The 17,722-nt window shown below is 43.3% G+C and overlaps 1 pseudogene; it reads right to left on the bottom strand.

The window, feature by feature from the left end:
• Positions 1–11,596: 11,596 nt before the first annotated feature.
• The window catches only part of LOC111978209 (potassium voltage-gated channel subfamily KQT member 5-like), a 152,928-nt pseudogene continuing 146,802 nt past the window's right edge, over positions 11,597–17,722 (bottom strand).

Here is a 17,722-nt window from a genome sequence, read left to right as displayed (position 1 = left end):
AGTGCTCTCTCCCTTTCACAGTGGTTTAAGTGTGTTTTACTGCTGCAGAAAACCKGGGACTTTTGTCTCCGGCCACCAGCTCCTCTATCATCTCTCGGGCCTTCTGCTGCACCTCACTGCTCCTGAAGATTTGCACCTCACTTTCATAGTTCCCCTTGTTGATCTACAGCACGTACACACACAGAGGGAGGTTACCTCCACAGGGGGTCATTTGATTAGGTGTAGCGTAGAAAATGTATCCCCCAAAAAATCATACATGCTGCTACTACTAAGCAAATGCAGTGTCTAAGTTAATTTACTAAAGCTGAAGAACATACTGTTGAAGTCGGAAGTTTACATACACTTAGGTTGGAGTCATTAAAACTCGTTTTTCAACCACTCCACAAATTTCTTGTTAACAAACTATAGTTTTTGGCAAGTCGGTTAGGACATCTACTTTGTGCATGACACAAGTAATTTCCAACAATTGTTTACAGACAGATTATTTCACTTATAATTCACAGGTTAAACAATTCCAGTGGGTCCCCCCCACCCCCCCCCCCCCCCCCCCCCCCCCCCCCCCCCCCCCCCCCCCCCCCCCCCGCCCCACCCCCCCCCCTCACCCCCCCCCCCCCCCCCCCCCCCCCCCCCCCCCCCCCCCCCCCCCCCCCCCCCCCCCCCCCCCCCCCCCCCCCCCCCCCCCCCCCCCCCCCCCTCCCCCCCCCCCCCCCCCCCCCCCCCCCCCCCCCCCCCCCCCCCCCCCCCCCCCCCCCCCCCCCCCCCCCCTCCCCCCCCCCCAGAAGTTTACATACACTACATTGACTGTGCCTTTAAACAGCTTGGAAAATTCGAGAATGATGTCATGGCTTTAGAAGCTTTTGATAGGTTATTGACATCATTTGAGTCAATTGGAGGTGTACCTGTGGATGTATTTCAAGGCCTACCTTCAAACTCAGTGCCTCTTTGCTTGACATCATGGGAAAATCAAAAAATCGGCCAAGACCTCAGAAAATAAATTGTAGACCCCCTCCACAAGTCTGGTTCATCCTTGGAGCAAATTTCCAAATGCCTGAAGGTCCACATTCATCTGTACAAACAATAGCAGCAAGTAATAAACACCATGGGACACGCGGCCGTCATAGCGCTCAGAAGGAGAATGAGTTCTGTTCCTAGAGATGAACATACTTGGGTGCGAAAAGTGGAATCAGACGCAGAGAGAGAGCCGCTTGGGAAAAATATTCCTTTTTACTATTCCACAAAAAAATGGTAAGCCCGAACATCCAGGCGCAGAGAAACACTTGAAAAACCCAAAACACACACACGTAACCAAAAGACAATGCCGCACAAAACAAGGGCGGGTCAAACTCCTAAATATAGGGAAGCTCATTTACGAAAACAAAAACCACAGTGGCAACTAATAAGACAAACACAACAGACAAACGAAAAAGGGATCGGTGGCGGCTAGTAGGACGGTGACGACGACCGCCGAGCACCGCCCGAACAGGCAGGGGAGCCAACTTCGGCGGAAGTCGTGACAGAAGCCACTGCTTCCAAATCGCGCATAGAAAGCCAGACTACGGTTTGCAACTGCACATGGGGACAAAGATTGTACTTTTTGGAGAAATGTCCTTTGGTCTGATGAAACAAAAATAGAACTGTTTGGCCATAATGACCATCGTTATGTTTGGAGGAAAAGGGGGAAACTTGCAAGCTAGAACACCATCCCAACCTGAAGCCACGGGGTGGCAGTCATGTTGTGGGGGTGCTTTGCTGCAGGAGGGACTGGTGCACTTCACAAAATAGATGATCAATGAGAGGAAAATAGTGATATATTGAAGCAACATCTCAAGACATCAGTCAGGAAGTTAAAGCTTGGTCGCAAATGGGTCTTCCAAATGGACAATGACGCCAAGCATACTTCCAAAGTTGTGGCAAAATGGCTTAAGGACAACAAAGTCAAGGTATTGGAGTGGCCATCACAACACCTGACCTCAATCCTATAGAATATTGTGGGCAGAACTGAAAAAGCGTTGTGAGCAAGGAGGCCTACAAACATGACTCAGTTACACCAGCTCTGTCAGGAGGAATAGGCCAAAATTCACCCAACTTATTGTGGGAGCTTATGGAAGGCTACCCAAAACGTTTGACCAAAGTTAAACAATTTAAAGGCAATGCTACCAAATACGAATTGAGTGTATGTAAACTTCTGACCCACTGGGAATGTGATGAAATAAATAAAGCTGAAATAAATCATTCTCTCTACTATTATTCTGACATTTCACATTCTTAAAATAAAGTGTTGATCCTAACTGACCTAAGACAGGGAATTTTTACTAAGATTAAATGTCAGGAATTGTGAAAAACTGAGTTTAAATGTATTTGGCTCAGGTGTATGTAAACTTCCGACTTCAACTGTACTTCGATGTGTAGTGTCAGGGTTTGCTTCTGGCATGTCTTGCCTAAGTTTGCTAGTCTTGCCAATMAAAAAATAATTAAAGTAGTTGGCAATGTCAGTGGGTTTTGTGATGAATGAGCCATCTGATTCAATGAATGATGGAGCTCAGTTTGCCTTTTTTCCCAACATTTAATTTAAAGTGCTCCAAAGCTTTTTACTATCATTCTTTAGATCCTTTATCTTTGTTTCATGTTATAGTTTCTTATTTTTTAAATTCAGTTTAGTCAGAGGATTTCTCAATTTGCAGTATGTTTGCCGATCGGTTGTGCTGCCAGACTTACTTGCCATACCTTTTGCCTCATCCCTCTCAACCATACAATTTTTCAATTCCTCATCAATCCAAGGGGATTTATCCGTTTTTACAGTCATTTTCTCAATGGGTGCATGCTTATTAGTAACTGGAATAATCAATTTCATAAATGTGTCAAGTGCAGCGTCCAGTTGCTTCTAATTACACACCACAGACCAGTAAATATTGTTTACATCATCAACGTAAGAATCACTCCAAAAGTTATTGTATGACCTCMTATACTCTATATTAGGCCCAGCCTTTGTAACTTTGGTTTTCCTAGATATGGCTACTATATTGTGATCACTACATCCAATGAATTTGGATACCGCTTTAAAGCAAATTTRTGCATCAATAGTAAAGATGTGATCAATACATGTTGATGATTTCATTCCTCTGCTGTTTGTAACTACCCTGGTAGGTTGACTGATAGCCTGAACCAGGTTGCAGGCACTGGTTACAGTTTGAAGCTTTTTCTTGAGTGGGCAGCTTAATYAAAGCCAGTCCATATTTAGGTCACCCAGAAAATATATATATCTTGAGATCACATACATTATCAAGCATTTCACACATATTATCTAGATACTGACTGTTAGCACTTGGTGGTCTATAGCAGCTTCCCACAATAATGAACTTTAGGTGAGGCAGATGAACCTGTAACCATATTACTTTAACAGTATTTAACATGAGATCCTCTCTAAGCTTTACAGGAATGTGGTTCTGAATATAGACCGCAACACCGCCCCCATTGGCATTTCTATATTTTCGGTAGCTGTTTTAACCATGTATTGCTACCACTGTATCATCAAATTAATTATCTAAGTGAGTTTCAGAGATCAGAATATGAATGTAATCTGTTACTAGCAAGTTATTGACTTCATTAACTTTTTTTCTTAAGCCACATATGTTAATGTGGGCTATTTATAGCACTTTTCTTGGATGCTTGATTGTTTTCATTTTCTTTACTGGGAAGCTRAGCAGAAGTAGATATGCTCATGTTATTTATGTTAGTGCAGGTAGAGATGCACACAGTGGACTTTCTACTAGGGCACACCGCCTCAGTGCTAACAGRATAAKTCTGGTTCATAGGCACATGATCACTGCATACAATAGCTATGGGATCAGCAGAGGCATTCAGGGCAGTWKGAGGGACATAKATTAGGTTACTTAAATTGTGTCTTCCAATGCCGCTGGGATAATGTATATTTGCTGAAACATTATGACAACTCAGTGACACAATGGTAGGGATTAACTGAGCTGGGCTTGGGTCATGATAAATAATTATCTCAACACAGCCTTATAATGCTGTGAAAGGATCCAGGAKCCCAAATGATTTGGGTGGAACCCATCCCCTTATAAAACGAGCTATGTTTCCAGAAGGTTTCAAAATTGTCAATAAATGTTACATCCACAGAGCTACAATAGTCRCGTAGCCAGTTATGGAGAGCTAAAAGTCTGCTGAAKTGTTCAATGCCACAATTTAGGGAGGGCAGAGGGCCAGATATTATGTGGCATTTGTTGGTGTCAAGCAGTGACCCAATCAGTTCTTTAAAATCCATCTTCAGCTTTTCTGAGCTGCTCTTTAGTTTAGTGGAATGTAATGGCAAAATGTCTTSCTTAACCTAGGCTGGCTTTCAATGGCCTTGCTTTATTGTGTAGGGCACTGTCCATGGTGCTGATAGAGTGAAGCGGAGATTTCGTGTAAATTTCGTGTTTTTCTTAGTAAAAAACACACAATGGTCTCTGCATTTGAACTTTTATGTTTATTGTGGTGTAGCGTGATAAAGCAGAATTCAATATAATTCCAATGCAAGAACCAAAATGACGCCCCATGGGTATAACTACATATCGGTATGTTAAATCATAGAAATAGATACATTCTATTATGGTTTTCTTGGTCGCCTATTGGTTTTCGTGGTTGTTAATGGAACTTGGAAACATGTTTATGGTAGGCTGGCTTTGCCCCTCTAGAGTCCATGTCCGAGTGCCTGTGGAAAAATCGAATTAGCATAATAAAAAAAATCCCCATCAAAATCTGTTTTGTATGGGCTGCGTCTGAAGCCACCAATGGTCTTCCGCATCTGGGGAACCTTAAAACATCCCGGAAATCTGTCTTCTCCCAAAAACGTCTGTAGCATCCGACTGGTTTGGCCTACAAACTAATATGACCACTGAATGGAAAGATGAGACTCTCACGAACATGATGGTGTTCTCCACAAGCGTCTGAAGTTGGCACCGCTGATCTGCCAACTTCTGTCTGTAGCGTCTGAATAGTTTGGGCTACACACTAATAGGACGCCCAAGAGCCTCACAGGACTCGTCTGAAGGTAGCTCGGTACCAGTTTAAACAATTTATGGAAGTCTACAATGACTGTACAAAGCAATAGGAATACCTTTCTAATATTGAGTTTCACCCCCTTTTGCCCTCAGAACAGCCTCAATTCGTCAGGCATGACCTCTACAAGGTGTCGAAAGGGCGGCACAGGGACAGACTCCTCACAAGTCCTCAACTGGCAGCTTCATTAAATAGTACCTGCAAAACACCAGTCTCAACGTCAACAGTGAAGAGGCGACTCCGGGATGCAGGCCATCTAGGCAGAGTTCCTCTGTCCAGTGTCTGTGTTCTTTTGCCCATCTTAATCTTTTCTATTTATTGGCCAGTCTGAGATATGTATATATTTTTTTCAACTCTGCCTAGAAGGTCAGCATCCCGGAGTCGCCTCTTCACTGTTGACGTTGAGACTGGTGTTTTGCAGGTACTATTTAATGAAGCTGCCAGTTGAGGACTTGTGAGGAGTCTGTTTCTCAAACTAGACACTCTAATGTACTTGTCCTCTTGCTCAGTTGTGCTCCGGGGCCTCCCACTCCGCTGTTCTGTGTGGTTTTCTAATGATCAATTAGCCTTTTAATATGATAAACTTGGATTAGCTAACACAACGTGCCATTGGAACACAGGAGTGATGTTTGCAGATAATGGGCCTCTGTACGCTTATATAGATATTCCATAAAAGATCTGCCGTTTCCAGCTACAATAGTCATTTACAACATTTACAATGTCTACACTGTATTTCTGATCAATTTGATGTTATTTTAACGGACAAAAAATGTGCTTTTCTTTCAGCTCCGTGGCCCTGGAATTTTCCCCGTGAACATTAAAAAATTTGATGATCTACAGTCGTGGCCAAAAGTTTTGAGAATGACACAAATATTCATTTTCACAAAGTCTGCTTCCTCAGTTTGTATGATGGCAATTTGCATATACTCCAGAAAGTTATAAAGAGTGATCAGATGAATTGCAATTAATTGAAAAGTCCCTCTTTGCCATGCAAATGAACTGAATCCCCCAAAAACATTTCCACTGCATTTCAGCCCTGCCACAAAAGGACCAGCTGACAGCATGTCAGTGATTCTCTCGTTAACACAGGTGTGAGTGTTGACGAGGACAAAGCTGGAGATCACTCTGTCATGGTGATTGAGTTCGAATAACAGACTGGAAGCTTCAAAAGGAGGGTGGTGCTTGGAATCATTGTTCTTCCTCTGTCAACCATGGTTACATGCAAGGAAACATTACTTTTTTGAAAATGTATTAAAAATAGAAACACTTATCTCACATTTACATAAGTATTCAGACCCTTTACTCAGTACTTTGTTGAAGCACCTATGGCAGCAATTACAGCCTCGTGTCTTCTTGGGTATGACGTTTGTAACGATGACGCTGGGAGTCAGGAAGCAGGTGCAGGTGGTGAGTTTAATAATAATAACGAAGCGTCTGGACATGAACACAGAACCAATACAGCCTGAAGAGTGATGCTATGGACTGCTAAATAAAGCGGGAGTAATCAGGGTAGTGATGAAGTCCATGATGGGGCGCAGGTGTGCGTAATGAGGGTTGCCAGGTGGGCGTACAGTAATGATGGGTTGCCAGGACCGGTGGTTAGTAAATCGGCAACTCCGAGCGCAGGAGCGGGTGAGCGGGAGTAGACGTGATAACGCTACAAGCTTGGCACACCTGTATTTGGAAATTTTCTCCCATTCTTCTCCGCAGATCCTCTCAAGCTCTGTCAGGTTGGATAGTGAGCATTGCTGCACAGCTATCTTCAGGACTCTCCAGAGATGTTCGATCGTGTTCAAGTCCGGGCTCTGGATGGGCCACTCAAGGACATTCAGAGAAGCCACTCCTGCATGTCTTGGCAGTGTGCTTGGGGTTGTTGTCCTGCTGGAAGGTGAACCTTCACCCCAGTCTGAGTTCCTGAGCACTCTGGAGCAGGGTTTCATCAAGGACCTCTCTGTACTTTGCTCCGTTCATCTTTGCCTCGATCACGACTAGTCTCCAAGTACCTGCAGCTGAAATCCCCACAGCATGATGCTGCAACCACCATGTTTCACCGTAGGGATGGTGCCAGGTTTCCTCCAGATGTGATGCTTGGCATTCAGGCCAAAGAGTTCAATCTTGGTTTCATCAGACCAGAGAATCTTGTTTCTCATGACCAGAGTCCTTTAGATGCCTTTTGGTAAACTCCAAGCGGCCTGTCATGTGCCCTTTATGGAGGAGTGGCTTTCATCTGGCCACTCTGCAATAAAGGCCTGATTGGTGGAGTGCTGCAGAGATGGTTGTCCTTCTCCCATCTCCAAAGAGGAACTACGGAGCTCTGTCAGCGTGACCATCGGATTCTTGGTCACCTCCCTGACCAAGGCCCTTCTCCCCCGATTGCTCAGATTAGCCGGTCGGCCAGCTCTAGGAAGAGTCTTGATGGTTCCAAACTTATTCAATTTATGAATGATGGAGGCCACTGTGTTCTTGGGAACCTTCAATGCTGCAGACATTTTTTGGAACTCTTCCCCAGATCTGTGCCGTGACACAATCCTATCTCTACGGACAATTCCTTCAACCTCATGGCTTAGTTTTTGCTCTGATAAGCACTGTCAACTGTGGGACCTTGGACAGGTGTGTGCCTTTCCAAATCATGTCTAATCAATTGAATTTACACAAATGGACTCCAATCAAGTTTTAGAAACATCTCAAGGATGATCAATGGAAACAGGATGCACTTGATTTCATTTTCGAGTCTCATGGCAAAGGGTCTGAATACTTATGTAAATAAGGTATTTCTGTTTTTATTTTTAATAAAGTAGCAAAATTCCTAAAAACCTGTTTTCGCTTTGTCATTATGGGGTATTATGTGTAGATCGCTGAGGATTTCCCCCCCATATATATATATATACTGTATATACAGTGGGGCAAAAAAGTATTTAGTCAGCCACCAATTGTGCATGTTCTCCTACATAAAAAGATGAGAGAGGCCTGTAATTTTCATCATAGGTACACTTCAACTATGACAGACAAAATGAGATTTTTTTTCTCCAGAAAATCACATTGTAGGATTTTTAATGAATTTATTTGCAAATTATGGTGGAAAATAAGTATTTGGTCAATAACAAAAGTTTATCTCAATACTTTGTTTATATACCCTTTGTTGGCATGACAGAGGTCAAACGTTTTCTGTAGTGTTTCACAAGGTTTTCACACACTGTTGCTGGTATTTTGGCCCATTCCTCCATGCAGATCTCTCTAGAGCAGTGATGTTTTGGGGCTGTTTCTGGGCAACACGGACTTTCAACTCCTCCAAAGATTTTCTATGGGGTTGAGATCTGGAGACTGGCTAGGCCACTCCAGGACCTTGAAATGCTTCTTACGAAGCCACTCCTTCGTTGCCCGGGCGGTGTGTTTGGATCATTGTCATGCTGAAAGACCCAGCCACGTTTCATCTTCAATGCCCTTGCTGATGGAAGGAGGTTTTCACTCAAAATCTCACGATACATGGCCCCATTCATTCTTTCTTTACACGGATCAGTCGTCCTGGTCCCTTTGCAGAAAAACACCCAAAGCATGATGTTTCCACCCCCATGCTTCACAGTAGGTATGGTGTTCTTTGGATGCAACTCAGCATTCTTTGTCCTCCAAACACGACGAGTTGAGTTTTAACCAAAAATTTACTATTTTGGTTTCATCTGACCATATGACATTCTCAATCTTCTTCTGGATCATCCAAATGCTCTCTAGCAAACTTCAGACGGGCCTGGACATGTACTGGCTTACGCAGGGGGAACCGTCTGGCACTGCAGGATTTGAGTCCCTGGCGTCGTAGTGTGTTACTGATGGTAGGCTTTGTTACTTTGGTCCCAGCTCTCTGCAGGTCATTCACTAGGTCCCCCGTGTGGTTCTGGGATTTGCTCACCGTCTTGTGATCATTTTGACCCACGGGTGAGATCTTGCGTGGAGCCCCAGATCGAGGGAGATTATCAGTGGTCTTGTATGTCTTCCATTTTCCTATAATTGCTCCACAGTTGATTTCCTTCAAACCAAAGCTGCTTACTATTGCAGATTCAGTCTTCCCAGCCTGGTGCAGGTCTACAATTTTGTTTTCTGGTGTCCTTTGACAGCTCTTTGGTCTTGGCCATAGTGGAGTTTGGAGTGTGACTGTTTGAGGTTGTGGACAGGTGTCTTTTATACTGATAACAAGTTCAAACAGGTGCCATTAATACAGGTAACGAGTGGAGGACAGAGGAGCCTCTTAAGAAGAAAGTTACGGTTTGTGAGAGTCAGAAATCTTGCTTGTTTGTAGGTGACCAAATACTTATTTTCCACCATAATTTGCAAATAAATTCATAAAAAATCCTACAATGTGATTTTCTGGATTTTTTTTCTCATTTTGTCTGTCATAGTTGAAGTGTACCTATGATGAAAATTACAGGCCTCTCTCATCTTTTTAAGTGGGAGAACTTGCACAATTGGTGGCTGACTAAATACTTTTTTGCCCCACTGTATACAGTGGGGCAGACTAAAACTATGACTTATTGACTTAACCTTTCTAGGACACACGCTCCGCTAGCGGAACCCCCCCACAACATTCCGCTGAAAAGGCAGCTCGGGAATATTTCTAAATTTTTTGGGGGGGAAATATGTAACTTTCACACATTAACAAGTCCAATACAGCAAATGAAAGATAAACATCTTGTTAATCTACCCATCGTGTCCGATTAAAAAAATTCCTTACAGCGAAAACACAACATATGATTATGTTAGATCACCGCCAAGTCCAAAAAAACACAGCCATTTTCCCAGCCAAAGATAGCAGTCACAAAAAGCAGAAATAGAGATAAAATGAATCACTAACCTTTGATGATCTTCATCAGATGACACTCATAGGACATCATGTTACACAATACATGTATTTTRTGTTCGATAATGTGAATATTTATATCCAAAAATCTTAGTTTACATTGGCGCCATGTTCAGAAATGCCTCCAAAATATCCKGAGAAATTGCAGAGCCACATCAAATAACAGAAATACTCATCATAAACTTTGATGAAAGATACATGTTTTACATAGAATTATGTTCTTAACTCATTGTGCAACATTATGGGTAAGCTTCGGCCATCGTATTTTAGCTAAAAAATATATATTTCTACAGGTGTGGGCTTTAAATTGTTACCCAGAAATGATTTGATATTGAGATTAAAACAAACAGCTGCGTTGGACATTACATTACCAAAAGTATGTAGACACCTGCTCATCTAACATCTCATTCCAAAAATCATGGGCATGAATATGGAGTTGGTCCCCACCTTGGCTGCTATAACAGCCTCAACTCGTCTGGGAAGGCTTTCCAATAGATGTTGGAACATTGCTGCGGGGACTTGCTTCCATTCAGCCACAAGAGCATTTTTGAGGTCAGGCACTGATGTTGGGCGATTAGGCCTGGCTCGCAGTCGCCGTTCCAATTCATCTCACAGGTTTTCGAGGGGGTTGAGGTCAAGGTTCTGTGCAGGCCAGTCAAGTTCTTCCACACCGATCTTGACTAACCATTTCTGTATGGACCTCGCTTCATGCACGACGGCATTGTCATGCTGAAACAGGAAAGGGCCTTCCCCAAACTGTTGTCACAAAGTTGGAAGCATGAATTGCCTAGAATGTCATTGTATGCTGTAGCATTAAGATTTCCCTTCACTGGAACTAAGGGGCCTAGCCCAAACCATGAAAAACAGCCCAGAACCATATTCCTCCTCCACCAAACTTTATAGTTGGTACTGTGCATTGGGGCAGGTAGTGTTCTCCTGGCATCCGCCAAACCCAGATTAGTTCGTCGGACTGACAGATAGTGAAGTGTGATTCATCACTCCAGAGAACGCATTTCCACTGCTCCAGAGTCCAATGGCGGCGAGCTTTAACACCACTCCAGCCGGCGCTTGGCATTGCGCATGGTGATCTTAGGTTTGTGTGCTGACGTTGCTTCCAGAAGCAGTTTGGAACATGGTAGTGAGTGTTCTAACCGAGGACTGACGATTTTTAAGCGTTARGTGCTTCAGCACTCGGCGGTCCCGTCCTGTGAGCTTGCGTGGCCTACCACTRTCCACTTCACAATAACAGCACTTACAGTTGACCGCGGCAGTTCTAGCAGTGCAGAAATTTGATGAACTGACTTGTTGGAAAGGTGGCATCCTGTGACGGTGGCACGTTGAAAATCCCTGAGATCTTCAGTAAGGCCATTCTACTGCRAATGTTTGTGTATGGAGATTGCATGGCTTTGTGCTCAATTTTATACACGTCAGCAACGGGTGTGGCTGAAATAGCTGAATCCACTAATTTCGAATGGATGCCCACATATTTTTGTGTATATATAGTGTATTTCTGTCTCAGCATAGGTATATACTGAATGGTGTATTCTTCGCCTCTGCCTCTCCTCTCTGCTAGGCTAATATCTACTTTAAGTGACAGCCCTTTCCAAGGTACATGGCTGCACAGCTTTCTGTTGGCTGTATATAATGCAACTTGGTGTGGTTATATTTCATTCAATACATCCAGACCAAAAAGACAGTTTCATGTTTGTCGTTTATTTACATATGATATTATAATTCATGTAGCATTTCTCATCCACAGAGATTGTCATCTCTGTTATGTGCATTTTAATACATTTATTTGAAAGAAATCAGAATGTTAACATTATCAAGCATGTATTTTAAGGCCAGTTTTGTGTAATAAATTCACTGTATGAGTGGTAGGGAAAATGTACTGTAGTAGATTTGCAGACATTGAACGTGTGTGTTATCCTAGTTTCAGAAACTGGGCTTACATCTGCATGAGTTCTTCTAGTTAGGCACTGTAGCAACYTATGCAGCCTAGTGGAGAAAAAAATAGATATCATCATATATAAATGCTAAAAAGGCACCGTTAAGCTTTTGGGTCATTCTGTATGATTTAAATCGTTTTCTGACTGCACCCCTTTAGATTGAAACTGCACACTTTTTGATTTGAACTTTCATGTTTGCCCATGGTGGAAGTGGTCAGAAAATGACTTTTTGGACRTGAATGCATGAATGCCAAAACATTCAGGAGGTACTCAAAGTTGATCCATTTTGCATAACCCACATTACCATGTCTTGATCTCTCAAAAAGATAAAACGGCTAAGTTTAATGTAATTTGAAAGCTTACAAACGGGGTTGTCAAACTATTCTATAATTTATTGAACATTTGTTTTAATTAAACAATTATGTTCTTTAAGTTTTAATTTCTATTATCTAAAAACACATCAACTCTGATTTTCTCATTTTCACTCTTGGCATTCTCTCAACCAGCATCATGAGGTAGTCACCTGGAATGTATTTCAATTAACAGGTGTGCCTTCTTAAAAGTAAATTTGTGGAATTTCTATCCTTCTTAATTCGTTTGAGCCAATCAGTTGTGTTGTAACAAGGTAGGGACGGTATACAGAAGATAGCCCTATTTGGTAAAAGACCAAGTCCATATTATGGCAAGAACAGCTCAAATAAACAAAGAGAAATAACAGTCCATTGTTACTTTAAGACATGAAGGTCAGTCAATCCGGAACATTTCAAGAACTTTGAAAGTTTCTTCAAGTGCAGTCGCAAAAACCATCAAGCGCTATGATGAAACTGGCTCCCAGAGGACCGCCACAGGAACGGAAGACACAAAGTTACCTCTGCTGCAGAGAATAAGTTCATTAGAGTTACCAGCCTCAGAAATGGCAGCCCAAATAAATGCTTCACAGAGTTCAAGTAACAGACACATCTCAACATCAACTGTTCAGAGGAGACTGCATGAATCAGGCCTTCATGGTCGAATTGCTTCAAAGAAACCACTACTAAAGGACACCAATAATAAGAAGACTTGCTTGGGCCAAGAAACACGAGCAATGGACATTAGACCGGTGGAAATCTGTCCTTTTGGTGTGATGAGTCCAAATTTGAGATTTTTTGGTTCTAACAGCCGTGTCATTGTGAGACGCAGAGTAGATGAACAGATAATTCCCACTGTGAAGCATGGAGGAAGAGTTGTGATGGTGTGGGGGTTCTTTGCTGGTGACACTGTCTGTGATTTATTTAGAATTCAAGGCACACTTAACGAGCATGGCTACCACAGCATTCTGCAGCAATACTCCATCCCATCTGGTTTGCGCTTAGTGGCACTATCGTTTGTTTTTCAACAGGACAATGACCCAAAACACCTCCAGGCTGTGTAAGGGATATTTGACCAAGAAGGAGAGTGATGGAGTGCTGCATCAGATGACCTGGCCTCCACAATCACCCAACCTCAACCCAGTTGAGATGGTTTGGGATGAGTTGGACCGCAGAGTGAAGGAAAAGCAGCCAACAAGTGCTCAGCATATGTGGGAACTCCTTCAAGACTGTTGGAAAAGCATTCCAGGTGAAGCTAGTTGAGAGAATGCCAAGAGTGGGCAAAGCTGTCATCAGGGCAAAGGGAGGCTACTTTGAAGAATGTCAAATTTAAAATATATTTTGATTTGTTAAACACTTTTTTGGTTACTACATGATCCCATATGTGTTATTTCATATTTTTGATGTCTTCCCTATTATTCTACAATGTAGAAAACAGTAAAAATAAAGAAAAACCCTTGTGTGTCCAAACTTTTGACTGGTACTGTAAATGAACATGAAAAAAAATCTGAGTTGACGTGTTTTTAGATAATTTATGTTAAAGCTTAAAAAAAGGACATCATTTTGATTTTAAAAGCTTCCTTTCAATATAACATATACCAGTTTGATAACCCTGTTTMTAAGCTTTCAAATGATATCAAACTCAACCGTTTATCTTATTCAGTGATGAAGACATGGATGCCTCATGGTAGGGTGGGGTATGCAAAATGTGTCAACTTTGAGCATCTCTAGATTCTGAATGTTTTGGCATTCAGGTCCAAAAAGTCACTTTCTGACCACTTCTCACATGGGCAAACATGTATGGAAGGTTTCGTTCAAATCAAAAGGGGTGCATTCAGAAAGGGATTGAAATCATATGGAACGACCGTTTCCAGAATAAACTGAGGGAAATGAACCATTAATGTCAGTGAAGTAAATTTTATATCACTTCAGACCAAGCGTGAWATTATGAAAGAGTTCATACTCCATAGTTATCCAAGTGGATTCAATATTCAGTCCTGCCTCCAATGCATCTGTCCTCTGTACAAGTATTTCCTGTCTGTGGCACATTTTTTTGATTATGTATCTGGAAAACATTTCATCACAGAGAATAAAACCACCAATCACATATGCAGGTTCCAAAGTCTCCAAACAATTGTGCTTTCAGTTGTGCATTTATCGTACCAACTCGGGCCGTTTTCATACAAAATCCCATTGTAACACACAGCTATATAGATTTTGCTGGTCACATCACACATATGAACATAACATATACACATTATACAGTATAATTGTTAATCAGCTAAGCCAATGCACGTATGCACCAATCGAAAAACGAAARAAAAACAAACATGTTGAACGGAAGCTGTCATCGTTAACTCGACAGAATACATATAAGACTGCTGTGCCTCTCTCCTTCAAGAACAAAAAGGTGCAACATAGAGAAAATAAAGATGTCTGAAACACAGTTTGTGCATATTCTCATTCAAGAGCAGTCGTCTGTGTTCAGGCTGAGTGGCAGTCAGCAGTGCTGCTGCCTCGTAAGGCAGTGGGACATGCAAACAACAGACAAATCACATTCAGAAGTTGAGCTCGTTGACAGCAGACTTGTTACCATATGTTCCATCCACTTACAACATGGCTTGTTCATTACTTTCCTGTCTGCGTATCTCTATGGACAGCATCATTAGTGATGACATTGGTTGGACAGTAGACACACAAGACCAGTGGCCTTCTCTAGACAAAAGATCCTGTGTGCTCTATTGGAAGTGCCAGGCTTGTAGGCTCACATACCARTACTTTAAGGGGACTAAATCATGGTGGATCAGGTCATCTCTCCCTGTATTTATGATCCAACTCCTCTGACTTACTCTCACACCGCTCATCTTGACCTTGGCAAGTCTGTAACGAGTTCTGATCATTATAGCTACTGACAAAGTGTAGGCTGGCTAACCATTTGTWGAGATGTCCCCAGCCTGTCATAGACTAATGCTCATCCACTTTGAGGAGATATACTGGATTTATTTTCAAAGTTTGAAGTGTCCCCTGTCAATCAGCTGGTAACAGAAGGGAATACTGTGGGCACAWGAGCTGTAGAACAAGGAACCCTGAATTCTGTAGTGTTTATTGTGACTGACYACTGCAGTGTACCACAGCCTTGTTTCACCATATACAGTATCATAGTAGTAACTGATCTTATTTGGCTGCTGTTTGRCTTTCACTCAAATGCCTTTAAAAGTGAAAATACTGAATCCTACTGGCCTTGTCAGATTAGAGCACCCAATCAGCATATTGGATTTGTCATCAAAATCAAATGGCCACAAAAGATTGTAAAATGTATATAAAAAAAATGTTTTGACAACTTTACATCAGTAGGGTTATCTTATGTTATTATCAAATGAGTTATTGTATTATCTATTTACTACATTTTCTATATTTGGGTAATAATTGCTGACGGCTCATAATTGCCTCCCAAGGGTTTGGAGGATACATTACTGGAACATGCAGATAAACAGGTGAGATTTGGACTTATGAGGTTGGACTCAGCCATCATGACTGTGTTTCCAGGGCTAATGAAGGGGCTTGAARGCTCTCGACCCCAAAGTGCGGTTTAGACATGCAGTGGTCATGCARAGCCGAGAGAGCAAACATTAACACTATCTGACCATCCTCTCTTTTGTTCAATCTTCCTCCCCCAGTTAGTTTCTCTGCTTGCTCCTGTTTTAGGAAATTCGAAATAGTCCATGCAATGATATGTATGAGAGTATAAAGGGTGCCTGAAATCTTTGATTGAAAGCAGTGAGAAACCCCCCCCCATCTCTTAAAAACAGAGTTATAATCAACATTTGCAATTCTATTTGTTGTTTGTCCAGTGAGTCCTCTTGCTGGATGGTAATATTGGTAATGTATGTGTTGGGGGGAGGGTTTATCTTATTCACTCCTATGGAAGAGTTATTTTAGTCGTACGTGGGTAGGCTGGTTGAGGGACTCTGCACTGCCCGTTGTGGGGGTGCGGGGACCAGTCAGACTGCTTAAGGACCCCCCATCTTCAGTCCGCAGAACGTCCAAGCAGCCAGTACCGTCCGCTGTGGGATGGGACAGGAAGTCACTCCCCTGGGACAGGAAATCAAACTGGTCCTCCTGCGGTTCCAGGTCACGGCRGGTGATGAAAAGGTCTGTCTCGCCCCAGTTGCTAGCGTCGGGGTCGCCATGGCAGTCGCCACTAGAACTGCTACTGTTGCCGAGGGGAGAGGACAGGTTAGGAAGGTTGTCTGCAGATGGCTGGGTGAGGTTATGTGCCGACAGGGACTTCCCCAGCCCCTGTTCCTGCTCCAAGGGCTTGCCGTCACARCCAGAGGAAAGCAGCAGCATGGGGTCCACCTCCAGGCTCATGTGCCTCCTCCAGGGGCCCTCCTCCCTCAAATGGGACTTCCCCCTCAGCTGCACCCTGCCCCAGCTATGTCCACCCTCTCTSTCCCCCTCCTCTCCATGGTCCACCCCGGAGCCCACCACCATAGAGAGGCCTYAGCTCTGCTCCAGCCTACCCCCTTGTGTAGCATCTGGGGTGGGGCTGAGGGAACGTCTTTGCTGGGGGCCCATGGGGGGCAGCTGAAGGGTGGCAGCACCAGCGGATGGTGGAGGGGGCAGGAGGTCAGGGAAGTGCGCTCGCCTGGGGAAACTACTGGGTGTGGTGAGGAGCGGGTAGGGGGTGTCAGGGGGCAAGAGAGGCGAGGGAGTGAGGGATGCAGTGGAGGCAGGGTAGGAGAGGGGGCAGGTGTTGAGGGTGAGCTCGCTGGGGGCCAGTATGAGCTGGAGGCCCCTGGAGAGATGGCCTGTTGTTGACCGGGACATCCCCCCACCACTTTCATGCCCCCCTCTGCCCTCCCCTCCCTGGGGGGAGCCAGAGGACAGGTTCTTGCTGAGGATGGAGCTCCGGTAGTCGGAGGCCTGGTGCTCCAGCTCGAACAGGGGCAGGGAGGAGAGGGTGAGGGCAGACGAACCATTTTGTAACACCTGCCTGTACACATCCAGCAGAGAGTCCAGCTTTGACTCTATGGACGTCACCTGGGCGGGGGGAAGAGCAAGAGACATGACCGTTAAAAGCAGCAATGGTTCATTGCAGTTTCTAAAAAATCTAGTTGATTCAACTAATTATTATATAGTAAAAGCCTTTTTTAGTTTACTCAACTTTTTGGTAAAATTGTTACCTGAATTTAAAATGTTTAGTTAGCTCCAACTTCATAAAACTAGTCAAAAATTGGGTTAGCGACACCCACACATTCAAATAGTGCTTTTATCATACAATGTTTTTCAACTTACGTATTTGACACATACTGACATACTGTACATGATTAGATTGTGCATGTTCATTTATACAGTAATTATTATTCAACAGGTTCTCCCCTGGGATTTTGAACTAACAACCTCTTGGTTCATGAAATTCCTATCTTCCTGCTACACCACCATGTCTGTGTCAATGACTGATTTCACCTGTATTCCTACACTTTGCACTGGTAAAAGTTCACAAGAAAAACTATTTGATT

This window comes from Salvelinus sp. IW2-2015, linkage group LG18 (genome assembly GCF_002910315.2).
Source record: "Salvelinus sp. IW2-2015 linkage group LG18, ASM291031v2, whole genome shotgun sequence".
Lineage (NCBI taxonomy): Eukaryota > Metazoa > Chordata > Actinopteri > Salmoniformes > Salmonidae > Salvelinus > Salvelinus sp. IW2-2015.
Note: the sequence above shows the minus strand (reverse complement) of the source record. Positions and strands in the feature narration are given on the sequence as shown.